The sequence below is a fragment of the Coffea eugenioides genome, chromosome 3, assembly GCF_003713205.1.
Source record: "Coffea eugenioides isolate CCC68of chromosome 3, Ceug_1.0, whole genome shotgun sequence".
NCBI classification, from domain to species: Eukaryota; Viridiplantae; Streptophyta; class Magnoliopsida; order Gentianales; family Rubiaceae; genus Coffea; species Coffea eugenioides.
Window position 1 is genome coordinate 43813030 of NC_040037.1, and position 12527 is coordinate 43825556.

Sequence of the window (12527 nt, forward strand, 5' to 3'; positions counted from 1 at the left end):
GAACCACATTCTTACACAGCTCCACAAAGTGCTCCTTCTTCCATCTGCCTAACACTAATGGACACTCGAGGTACCTGACTGGGAACTCCTGCTTCCGAAACCCTGTCACCTGCTCGATAATCCTACAACGATGTGACCCTAGTCGTGGGTGCACTAAGAAACAACTTTTCTGTTGGTTAATCTTTTGTCCCGACACTGCACAGTATCTCTCTAGAGCCCCCATAATAGATCACAAAGAAGACTTCAACCCACTCGTAAATATGACCACATCATCCATAAAAGACAGATGAGTAACGGCCGGGCATCCAAGAGGAACCTTGAAAGGTTGGAACCAGCCTTGACCAACTAAGGCATTCAAGGTCCTAGAGAGAGCATCAGCACCGATTACGAATAAGGCCAGAGAAAGAGGATCCCCCTGCCGCAATCCCCGCGTGGAGTGGAAGAAGCCCTGAGGCGCTCCGTTGACCAAGACAGAGAATCAGACGTTTGAGACCAATCGCCATATAGCATCAATCCAGGTCTCAGAAAATCCAAAATGCCTCAACACCTGTAAGAGGAAACACCAGGACACCCTGTCATAGGCCTTCATCATGTCCAGCTTGAGGACCACATTCCCCCCACGAGATGCTTTCCCGATGTCCGTCACCAGTTCCTACGCAAGTAGGAAATTCTCAGATATCTGACGCCCTTTAACTAACCCACTCTATTGGGGAGAGATGATTCGGGGTAGGAGATGAGCTAGTCGACTCGAAAGAATCCGAGAAATCACTTTATTGATAAAGTTACACAGGCTAATCGGTCGGAACTGCGTGAAATCCTGAGGCGCGGGCACCTTAGGAATCAGGACTATGGACGTTGCGGTAATACTATGGGGCAACTCTGCCCCAGCGAAAAAGCACAAAACGGCCCTGTGAACATCCTCTGCCACTACTTCCCATGCAAAGATGAAGAACCTGCCTGTAAACCCATCCGGCCCCGCCACGCTCTCCCCGTCCATGGAGAATACCGCCTCTTTAACCTCATCCATGATGGGGGGTTCCATCAGTTTAGAGTTATCGAGGTCCGTCACTAGCTTGGGAATAGCGTCCAAGAACCCATACGAACAAGAAGGATCTGACTTTGCCGTGAAGAGCTGTTGGAAGAAGGAAACTGCCTCCTTACCAATGAGCTCTTCAGACTCCACCCACTCTCCATTGGAGGCTCGGATCCGATGAATAATCGATCTGTGCTTGCGCTCCGCCACCACCGCGTGGAAAAACTTGGAATTATGATCCCCGTCCCTCAGCCACTTTAATCCTCGCCTTCTGTCTCCAAAAAAACCTTCCTCAACGGCTAGCTTGTTCCTCAATCGCGCGCAGGCTTCATGCAACCGAACTAGGGCATGTTTTGACGGATCCTGCTCGTGAACCACTTCTGCTTTCATCACCGCCCTCTCCGCCTCTTTTACTGCCTGAAATATATCACCAAAGGACCCCCTGGACCAGCCCTTAAGAACCTGTTTGATCGCACGTAACATAGACGCCAGCACCCCTAGGGGAGGCCCAGACGACTCGCTTGGCCACCCCTTCCGGATGACATCGAGCAACCCCTCTCTGGTGGTCCACACATTTAAGAAACGGAATGGCTTAGGCTTGTTGTTTAACCTCGTAGAAGCAGTCAGTAGTAGTGGGGCATGATCAGAAGGATCTCTCGCCAAGTGCTGCGCCTGAATATCAGAACCCGTATGGAGCGCTTCCAAATTGAGGAGCATTCGATCTAGGCGCTTCCATATCCGAGCCCGCCCCTGCCTATTGTTGCACCAGGTAAAGTTTGACCCAGTGAACCCTGCGTCGAGAACTCCAGACTCCATCATGAAATGCAAAAAATCCATCCCTTCTGACAAGCGGAACGGCTGCCTCCCTCGCTTCTCACCCTCATTAACTATTACATTAAAATCCCCAACTAAGAACCAAGGGACGGCGACTGGCTTGCCCGCCGCCAAGCTCACCCATAACCCCTCACGTTCTTGAATAGTGCATCTGGCATGAACGAAAAAGAAACAAACGGCAGACGGAAACAAAGGACAATGAAAATTCAACGAGACATGCTGACACGACTCGCCCACTTTGACACAGGAAAGTGGCAATTTATAGAAAACCCAAATAGTCCCCAATTGGTTAGAGATACTAAGGTCCATAGCCAACTTCAGCCGAACACTATCCATATTACCTAAGTCTACCTTGGGTTCACAAATTGCCACCAACTGGAGAGAATGGATTTTAACTAGTTTTTTAAGTCGTCTTAGGTTTGGGACCCGGGTAACACCACGTATATTCCAAAAGAGCGCTTTAAACATCAGATAAGAGAGAGAAAGAATTTTGTGACCCTGACTTACTTGAGCATAAGGTACGGTCCGAGGGGAACCGAGCCCGTACACCACATGGCTTGGGTTGCTCGGCTCCTGAGGGGCTTGTTTCCAGATTCACATAACATAGGGAGTTCCCTGCAACCGAAATCGAATCAAGGTGCAGCATATCTGATATCGATGTCCTGCTTCTAAGGGGCTGTTCCGCTCCGTTACCCCGTGGAGAAACATCTCCAAACCTCCCCTGGAACTCCCGAAGATCCTCCTTAAACTCCCTGTCCATCTCCAGACCCATGCTCTGCTTCCTCTCCTTGTCTTGCCCCTCATCTACACCCCCACCCTTCTCCATCTCCTGCACCTCGGCATGCACCTGCCTACCACCCACGCCTAGCGCACACTCCACCAGCTGCGCATTCTCTTGCTGCCCCTCACCCTCTTCCCCTTGTCGCCCTTCCTCCATCAAAGCCCTATCCGCCATTTCTTCAAGAATACCCTCAGCAGCCTAGGCAATAGCTTCCTCCACCATCATCTCCACAGCCTGCATGGGAAGCCCTTCCAGGAGAAGCGTATCCTGTTGGGTCTGCTGAGCGCACACCTTCTCGGCGCCAGCCTCCACAGCCACCCCATGGCCAACCCCCAACTCTGTCAACGTACCACCCTGCTGAACCTCATTTGCACGATGCTCCTCCTGCTCCACAAGCTGCCTGGGAAGGCCACCTGGGGTGAGAGACTCCTGCTGGGGCTGGTGTGTCCGCACTGCCAACTGTGTGTTACCCGCAGCCACCCTATGGCCATCACCCATCTGCAACAGCACCCCGCCATGTTGCTCCACCTTTGTTCGCTGCTCCTCCTGCTGGGCAACCCCACAACAGATGGATTTAAAAAAAAATTATTCACACACATGATCAATAAAAGATGAAAAAATTCATTTTGAAAAATGTGAAGGACGAAATAATTTATTTTATGAAATGTGAGGGATTATGAATCGAATTATATAAAATTTGATTTGATAAATTTGCCCTTAAAATATGATCACGTTCAAGGCACGTGGTGAATTTCGATAAAAAACTAGTTAGAAACCTAAGTAGGGACCAAATTTGACCAATGTGAATTTGTAAGGGATGTAAAATTACATTTTTAAAAGCGAGGGACGAAAAAAGTTATTTTGCAAAATGTGAGGGACGTTTTGAACGATTTTTCCTTATTTAAAATACCAAATCTGTGAATGTGTTTTAACTGTTATCCATTGGTATCTTAAAGTATCATTTTTCCATCAAATACCAGCTCTTTAACACCCATTTTTGCATAAATAAATTTATTTATCGGATAAAATAAAAATGTACCCGTTTTCCAATAAATAGCTGGTGTTTTATTAGAAAACGGGTTTATTTTTATTTTATCTGATAAATAAATTTGTTTATGCAAAAATGGGTACTCTGTTCTTATAATAGAGGAAAGCCATAAAAAGTTGGTGTTTTACGGAAAAATGGGTACTCTATTCTTATAATAGAGGAAAGTCATAAAGAACTGGTGTTTTATTGAAAAACGGGTTTATTTTTATTTTATCCGATAAATAAATTTGTTTATGGGAAAATAGCTGGTATTTGATGAAAAATAATACTTTAGGATACCAATGGATACCAATGGATAACAGTCAAAACACATTCATAGATTTGGTATTTTAAATAATGAAAACTATGATTTAAAATACCAAATCTGTGAATGTGTTTTAACTGTTATCCATTGGTATCCTAAAGTATCATTTTCCATCAAACACTAGCTCTTTAACACCAATTTTTTCATAAAAAAAATTTATTTATCGGATAAAATAAAAATAAACCCGTTTTTCAATAAAATACCAGTTCTTTATGGTTTTCCCCCATTATAAGAACAGAGTGCCCATTTTTTCATAAAACACTAGTTCTTTATGGCTTTCCTTTATTATAAGAACAGAGTACCCATTTTTCCATAAACAAATTTATTTATCGGATAAAATAAAAATAAATCTGTTTTTCAATAAAACACCAGCTATTTATTGGAAATAAACTATTTATTGGAAAACGGGTATATTTTTATTTTATCGGATAAATAAATTTGTTTATGGGAAAATGGGTGTTAAAGAGCTGGTATTTGATGGAAAAATGATACTTTAGGTACCAATGGATAACAGTTAAAACACATTCACAAATTTGGTATTTTAAATAATGAAGATTGGTTCCGTTTGGATTAGATGTTTTTGGGGGTGTTTTCAAAACCAACACTGTAGCATTTCGAATGTGAAATACAAGTACTGTACATATCTGCTATTCCTTTCCCTTTTAGACCAATCATTTTGACTTTTGTGCTTTCTAATTAAAAATTTTCATTAGTTTTTTGTGGAAATGCAAAAAAAAATTAATTATGTATAAATAAAAAAAATTACTAATTTAATTATTGGCACTTTGCTCATACGTTGGAGGACTGGTAAGAAAGCCGTGAAGAGCTAGTATTTTTATTAATCAAAACTTTTCCCGTAAATGGCCTGCTCTTATGGCTTTCCTTCATTATATGATCAAAGTACCATACTTTTTTGTATTTATCACGATTTCACATATTGTGACTGTGAATTAAAAATTTTTCGAGATCGTATTTTCATTAATTAGTCTTTTTTTCGTACTATCGTTAGTTTCAATGAAAAATTTAGTTGCACGGTGTTTGGGAGCAACTTCTAAAGTAACTATATAATCCTAATAATTTTTATAATTGCTAGTACATTTATGTCATGGGTATATATTGTTGGTATGTTGTTATTAATTTTATTAAATTGTTTGGTATATTAGGTGCAGAAAATTATAGTTTCACAATTTTTTAAATGTAATAAAGCAGTGGGGAAACAATGCACAGTGAACGGAGGAATTGGAGGGGAAAAAAGGCTGCATCCGGATATGTCTTGTTTGGTTTATCTCCACACGCGTTACCACTGCAACATAATGGTCCGTGAACTCCTCATTTCACAAATACACGTGTCATGCTCTGAGGAGCTGCTTACGGTAGGAAGGGTCAAAGGCTTCCTATCATAAAGGTTTCCGACTCGGTCATTATAGCATGCATGATCCAGTCATGTCTTTCAAACTAGTAATAGCAACCTTAGCCTATTTTCTAGTTCACACCGCAACTGGTGCAGCAACTTCTATAGATGTTGGGTTCATCTTTCAAGGATTTCAATCATCAAACTAAGCCTGGATAGATTAGCCAAAGTCACCGACAATGGCCTCCTACGATTGACCAACACCACTGAAGAGGTGATTTTTGGTTAGACTAGCAGTACCAAACTTGCTGGAGTAGCCTCCTGAGATGAGTACGGCTCCTTAGAAGTCACCTGCTCAAATTATCTCAAATTATCAGAGGTGGAGTAAAATCCCCCGATTTACCTCCAATGATCTAGTTAGTCTAGATTAAGATGGAAGTTTAGAGGAGTTTTTAGAGAAGTAAATTCCCAAAAAGAGGGACTTTTTAAACTAACTTCCCAATGAGTGGCGATTTTTTAGTCTCTTCCCAAAGGATGAAAAACGCATCCAAGAAATGCGTTTTTTCAAATAAAAACGTAATCTTCAAATACGTTATTTTAATTTTCATAAATTTATTTAAATAGGAAAAATTGGTTAAATAATGCATTAATGGAATGCGTTTTTTGATACACCAGCAAACGCATTTCGGCAATGCGCTATTGTTTAAGAAATGCATTAGATAAATGCGTTTTTCATTTATCAATATGTAGAGTAAATTCCCAAAAGAGGGACTTTTTAAACTAACTTCCCAAAGGGTGGCGATTTTTTAGTCTCTTCCCAAAGGATGAAAAACGCATCCAAGAAATGCGCTTTTTCAAATAAAAACGTAATCTTCAAATACGTTATTTTAATTTTCATAAATTTTTTTAAATAGGAAAAATTGGTTAAATAATGCATTATTGGAATGCGTTTTTTGATACACCAGCAAATGCATTTCGGCAATGCGCTATTGTTTAAGAAATGCATTAGATGAATGCGTTTTTCGTTTATCAATATGTACCATTTTTTTTCATTTCTTTGATCTTGACTTGGGTTATGTAAGGTTTTTATAAAAAAAAAAAAATATTATATTATTATTTTATCGAAGTTATTATTAATTTAGCTCACTAACACAAGTCAAGATCCAAAAAATTTGTTATTTCATAGTTGTTATTAATTTATCTGGTATAGATTTCATTTCAAGTTTGCAAAAGGCTTAAAGGTTTTTGAACTTTGGATTTTACATATGCATGCACATATTTTATATCTTAAATGTTGGTAATTTGTCTTAAAAACCGTAACACTTTTTCTAAAGAAAATTTTACGATTCATAAAAAGTTAATCCTAAATGTTTAGTGTAAAAATATGATGGCCGAAAATGAGTTAGAATAATCACATATCTTGAAAATTTTAATCAAAGGGAAAATTGCGGAACTCCTCTGAGGTTGCTGACACTAGCACTCACCTATTTGTAAATAAAATTAAAAATGCGTTACACAAATATTTTTACAAAAGGGAAGCTAGTAGCTTTTGTATTTAATATAAATTAAGTATTTGAAAGTGAAAAAAAAATTACCCACAACATACCAGTTCTTTATTGGTTTCTTCCATTATATGAATAAAGTACTAGCTATTTATAAGCATTTTACTCTGAATCATTTAATTTATGTTAAATTTATAAATATTTAAAAGTAAACTTCAAAAAGTGTTACACTAATATTATTACGAAAGGGAAACTAGTAGGTTTAATATTTAATAAAAATTAAATACGTGAAAGTAAAAAAAGAAATTACCCACTTTTTACCAGCTCTTTACGGGTTTCTTTTATTACATGAATAAAGTACTAGCTATGGGGGTAGGCATTTTACTATGAATCATATAATTTATGTTAAATATATAAATGTTTGTAAGTAAAATTTAAAAAGTGCTATATTAACATTTTTACGAAAGGAAAACTAGTAGGTTTTGTATTTAACATAAATTAAATATGTGAAAGTAAAAAAAAAAGAAATTGCCCATAACATACCAGCTCTTTAGAGGTTTCCTCTATTACATGAACAAAGTACTAGCTATTTATGAGTATTTTATTCTGAATCATTTAAATTATCTTAAATATACAAATGGTTATAAGTAAAATTCAAAAAGTGTTACTCTCATATTTTTACGAAAGGGAAACTAATAGGTACTGTATTTAACATAAATTAATTATATGAAAGTGACACTCACAAGTAATTTAATTATTTAATTAGTTACTTAATTTGTTGACAAGAAACAAGTTTCTTTTGCAAAATTTATTCATTAAGTTTCTCCAAATAATTAGAGTATAAAGGTAAATTTTCACATTCTTTTATTCGCAATAGGCCCCAATTTCCTTCTAGGGGAGGGTAGTGCTATTTCTTAAATCATAAAAGAGGTGAGTGCTAGTTTTAGATACCTTAGGGAAGGTTTTTGCAATTATCCCTAATCCAAATATTGAGGTGAATATACATTGAAATATAGATGTTGGATGAAGGTACAAAGTGATATAAGAAGTTAAAATATAATTATGTAAAACCTGTATATGTCAATAAAAAGGCTTCGTATCTAAGCAAAAGTGTTTTCAATTGTATTATGGAAAAGTAATTTGATTTTTGTAGTAATATAATCATTTGTGGATTAAACCACATTTAATAAACATAAATAAATGGACAGAATTTTCCCTCATTTTCAACTATTTATATCACCTGTTAAGCAAACACTTGCATATTCAAATATGTCATAAGGCGATATAATGTCACATCTAATTTCATATATATGTGAACCATAGTATTTGGGTACTCAGCTGCTAAAGAAAATATCATATACATTCCCTCTTCGTTTATTATTAGTAATGGCCCATGATCAGAATATTTGCAAATGAGCTTCAAATCTACAGTTAATTTATCCACTCCAATATATGAGTGTATATTACTTAGTAAGTCTCCAAATCTTATCCTGTGGTTGATCGTAACTACCTTGCCAATTGGACCGATAAATCCCAATTCAGGATAATATTGGATATGACCATCCCAATATAAAGCAAGCTTCAATGGATGTTGAAGATCCATTAAAACATATGCTAACAAGCCTTCAAATGCAATGTAAACTGCAGTCAATTCATCTCGAATGATGAAAAATACTATAAATAAAAAGTATATTTTAAAACCAGTCATATCTTGTAAGTGTAGGTAACTCCTAAACTTCTAGGCTGCCCACAGGTATTACGTTCTATACTGTAAAAGAATCTTTCAAAAATAAAAGTCTATAGCAATCTCTGATTTCTTTTCATTTTGACATGACCATACATGAATTTAGATTAATATCTATAGATCCAGCATTCATATTCGCCAACAACCAATAAAGAATAAGAAAAGATTTCAAGAACCACCTAGCAATAACTGAAAAAGAGTAGACATACATGTATCTAAAGTCTTGAATGTCATATGCTGTTACATTTTGTATCTAAAGTCTTGCATGTATCTAAGTCGGAATGCACACAACACATGCAATATGTATTGCATTGCATCGTAGTAGCAGTAGTATTTTGCTAGGTATGATTTTGGTGGGTGACTTAGAAGGCAAGTTGTTGGACTGATTAAGAAAATCCCCTGCTCCTCTTCTAACTTTTGCAAATATTGTCCACCTTAATATGGATATATATATATATATATATGTATAACTTTCCAAATATTTTTCAATTTAATATGGAACTATATTTTAAAACTTTAGATTTTGAATTCGCTTAAAGTGCTTATGCTATGTGCCCGAATACTTCAACATATTCTTTTTTTTGAAAAAAAAAATCCCCATGTTTTAGAATAATTTACCAAGCAATTAATTGTATGATCATGGATTACATCATCCCCCAACTTCATTGCTAGTTACTACATTCAATTTGTATATATCCACTGGTTAGGAAAGAAATAAATGATAATAATTTTATATATTTGGATTAAAGTAAAGGGGTCGGGAAAGCAATGATAGGGAAAAGGATTGCGATGGGATTGCTAATAAAGGAATAATTAATGCATTTTAATGCATTTAAGTTAAACAAAAAAGAAAAGGAAACCACTGTATATATTCACCGGTTAGCAAATGAATAATTAATACATTTAAGTTAAACAAAAAAGCAAAGGAAACGCACTGGAAAAAAGCAGCAAGATTGTGGTAAATATGGGCAGAGAAAGCGGTTGCAGAAAAATTTCGATGAGAAGTTGCGGCTTCTCTAATTGCTGCTCGTGCTTTTGTAAGTCCTCTTTCCAGAATCTCTTGCTTTGTCAAATATTCTTGCCCTTTGCACGGTATCTTCCTCTGTCAATAAGCACCAAAGAATCATCTCAGATTTGCTTTTTTTCTTTTAAAATAATTAAATGCATCCATTTCATAAACCCTAAATTCGAAATTGTAAGTATTACCTGACAATATGTCTAATTAGCTCACCAGTCTCCCAATCACCACTCTTGCTCTTACGTTGGCTGCGAATGTGGTATAAGATGTACGAAAAAATTGAATGGGTGGTGTCACTACAACAAAAAAGGGATTTGGCGAGGAACAAAAGTTCCCGCCAAAAGCTTTGATTTCCTCGCCAATTAGTTTTAGCGAGAAAAATGCTTCCTCGCCAAGTTTCTCGCTAAAGGCTCGTCGCTAAAAGTCATTAGCGAGGATGCTGCTACCTTCCTCGCTAATGAAACAGATCAATAGCAAGGGTAGAACCTCCTTGCTAATGGCTCGAATACTATAGCGAGGAAAACTTTTCTCTCCATTTAACTCAAAAACTCCTCACAAAAATCAGCAATTCCTTGCAACTGGTCAAGGTGTTTGGCGAGGAAAGATAGCACATCCTCACCAATAATATAGAATTGGCAAGGAATCTTCTGACAAAATTGCAATCCCCCAAACCAATAAGACATTTTTGGCTAGGAAAGTTTCTTCTCTGATTAGAAGCCATCAAACCCTCACCAAAGACCATCAAATGCAGCTAGATGATTTTCTTGCAAGAAAGTTGCCAAAAGCTTTGTGACTATGGTTGCTACTTTTTCTCCAACCATTGTTTTCGCAAGAGGTATCATTGTCAATACTGAGATATAGCAAAAATTTTATACGAAATAACAAACCAAATTGTCATTACAAATACAAAATGAGCAACAATATATTACAACCAATACTATCAACAGTACAAAGCACAAAGATACTCAAATCAAAATCCAAATTAGGCTTTAATATGTACAACCAAAATTGCCAGGGATAACAAATGCCAAGATAGACCCTGTGCCGACATACAATGAGTACCATGTTTGCATTAACTGGTGAAGTCTATAATCAAAGTGGCTTGTAAGAGCTTCATAGCTAGGTTCACTACAATCCACCATCAACCTACAGAGTCCATGGAAAAAAAAGTATTAAACAGAAATTTACATTGGTAATTAGATAAATTAAACCTGCATTTGCCTACATTTATCAACTAAGACATTGATCCTCATATTGTTGCATGAAAAGAAATGAACTTAAAATGAGGGACTTAAAAAGAAATGCCAAGGATCACTTTTATTAACCACACAAGTACAAAATGTGAACTGAATTTCGAACTACAAGTTGGTAGCATGTGCTTAAGATGAAGAAATCGTTATGACCACAATTGACATGAAACCAATTGTAAGGTAACACCAAGGCTGTTTTCTTTAACACAAAAATAGTAAATGCATTCACCCATTGCAGCTCAAATAAAAATTGAGAAGTAGGTAAGCAAGCATACACTTTAAGAAGCCTTAACTCTTAAGGTACAAACAGATTCAAAAGTAATCAAATATGTTTGCAAGTATACATAATGCAGGTTGAGGTAAAAAGTCTAAATAATTATAAGGTATAAAGTGCAGCAAATACACTAAAAGACAATGAGTTGTCTAGAAGATTCACTCAATAGAAGCATGGCATGAGCATTTTGAAATACAAAGTTTGTATCTTGTTCATTTCCAACCTTAATTGCTCTGTCCAAAATTCAGTTTAATTCTATATGTTGCACAGTTTAACATAAAAGCACCAGGCAAGCATGAAATGGACTTTGAAAAAGGAATTAGATTTTACTGCGAACAAGGCTTCCAAGGTGCAAATAGCCAATAAGATCCTTTTTTTCTAATCCTTATTATTTTTGTCCAGTATGTTCACTTAAAAGAAAACTATATTCTATTTACTAGATCTTTAGTTAAGAATTAAACAAAAAATTTAGTTAAATCATCAAAAAGCAAAAAGACCAAAGGCATTAAAACTTGCACAAACATTCAGGATGAGAAGAACTTATCTCCAAAGAGAATCACATGCAGTGCAATGAAAGCATTAGTATTAGCCCAAATGAAGGGGAAAAAAAAGCTTCACGAATGTTGGTCCTACAACACTAAAACACAAAACAAAATATAATGATGAAACACCACAAACCAGTCCAAAGACAAGCAAAACCAACTACACCATCAATCCTAATCACGAACCGGAGTAGAAAACCATCCAAAATTTCAGTTAAGTCATCGAATAAATAAGGCTTGAAACATAGAACATGTCATAATCAATGTTTTGCATTCAAAAATTGTGTAAGATACAGAGGGTTTGGGACAACGAAAGGGCTGGGCAACGAGAGGAATGGAGGAATGCGAGCGAGAGTGTTAAAGAGAGGAGATTGAACAACAAGACAAAGCAGGGGAAAAATCAAGTTGTGGGAGGGAAGAATTCTAGTATAAAATAATGCTGGAGACTACCTGAAATCTTAGATCTGAAATTTTGACAAGTTGTTTTCATTTTGCCTTCCAGTAAGACCCCTTTCTCTACTCCAACTGAGACGCCATTCACTCTAATCCATTGTAGTAGAAGCCTACAAATTCAAAAAGTTTATCTTGCGATTGTTAAATTGACCAAAAATGCAAGAAAAAAGCAATTGACAAAACAGAGATGAAAATAACATATCTGCTTAAAAAACCCGCACCATCGATTTTCCTTGAAGTCTGCCATTGCATCGAAAGGGTCTTTAAAATGTGTTCATGATTGTATAAATTTAGATCTGGATGCTAGAGAGGAAGAGGGGAACCATATGTCTACGGAAAATTGAAAATAGATAGAGAGGGGAAGAGAGATAAAAGGAGAAAGGTGCAGGGGAG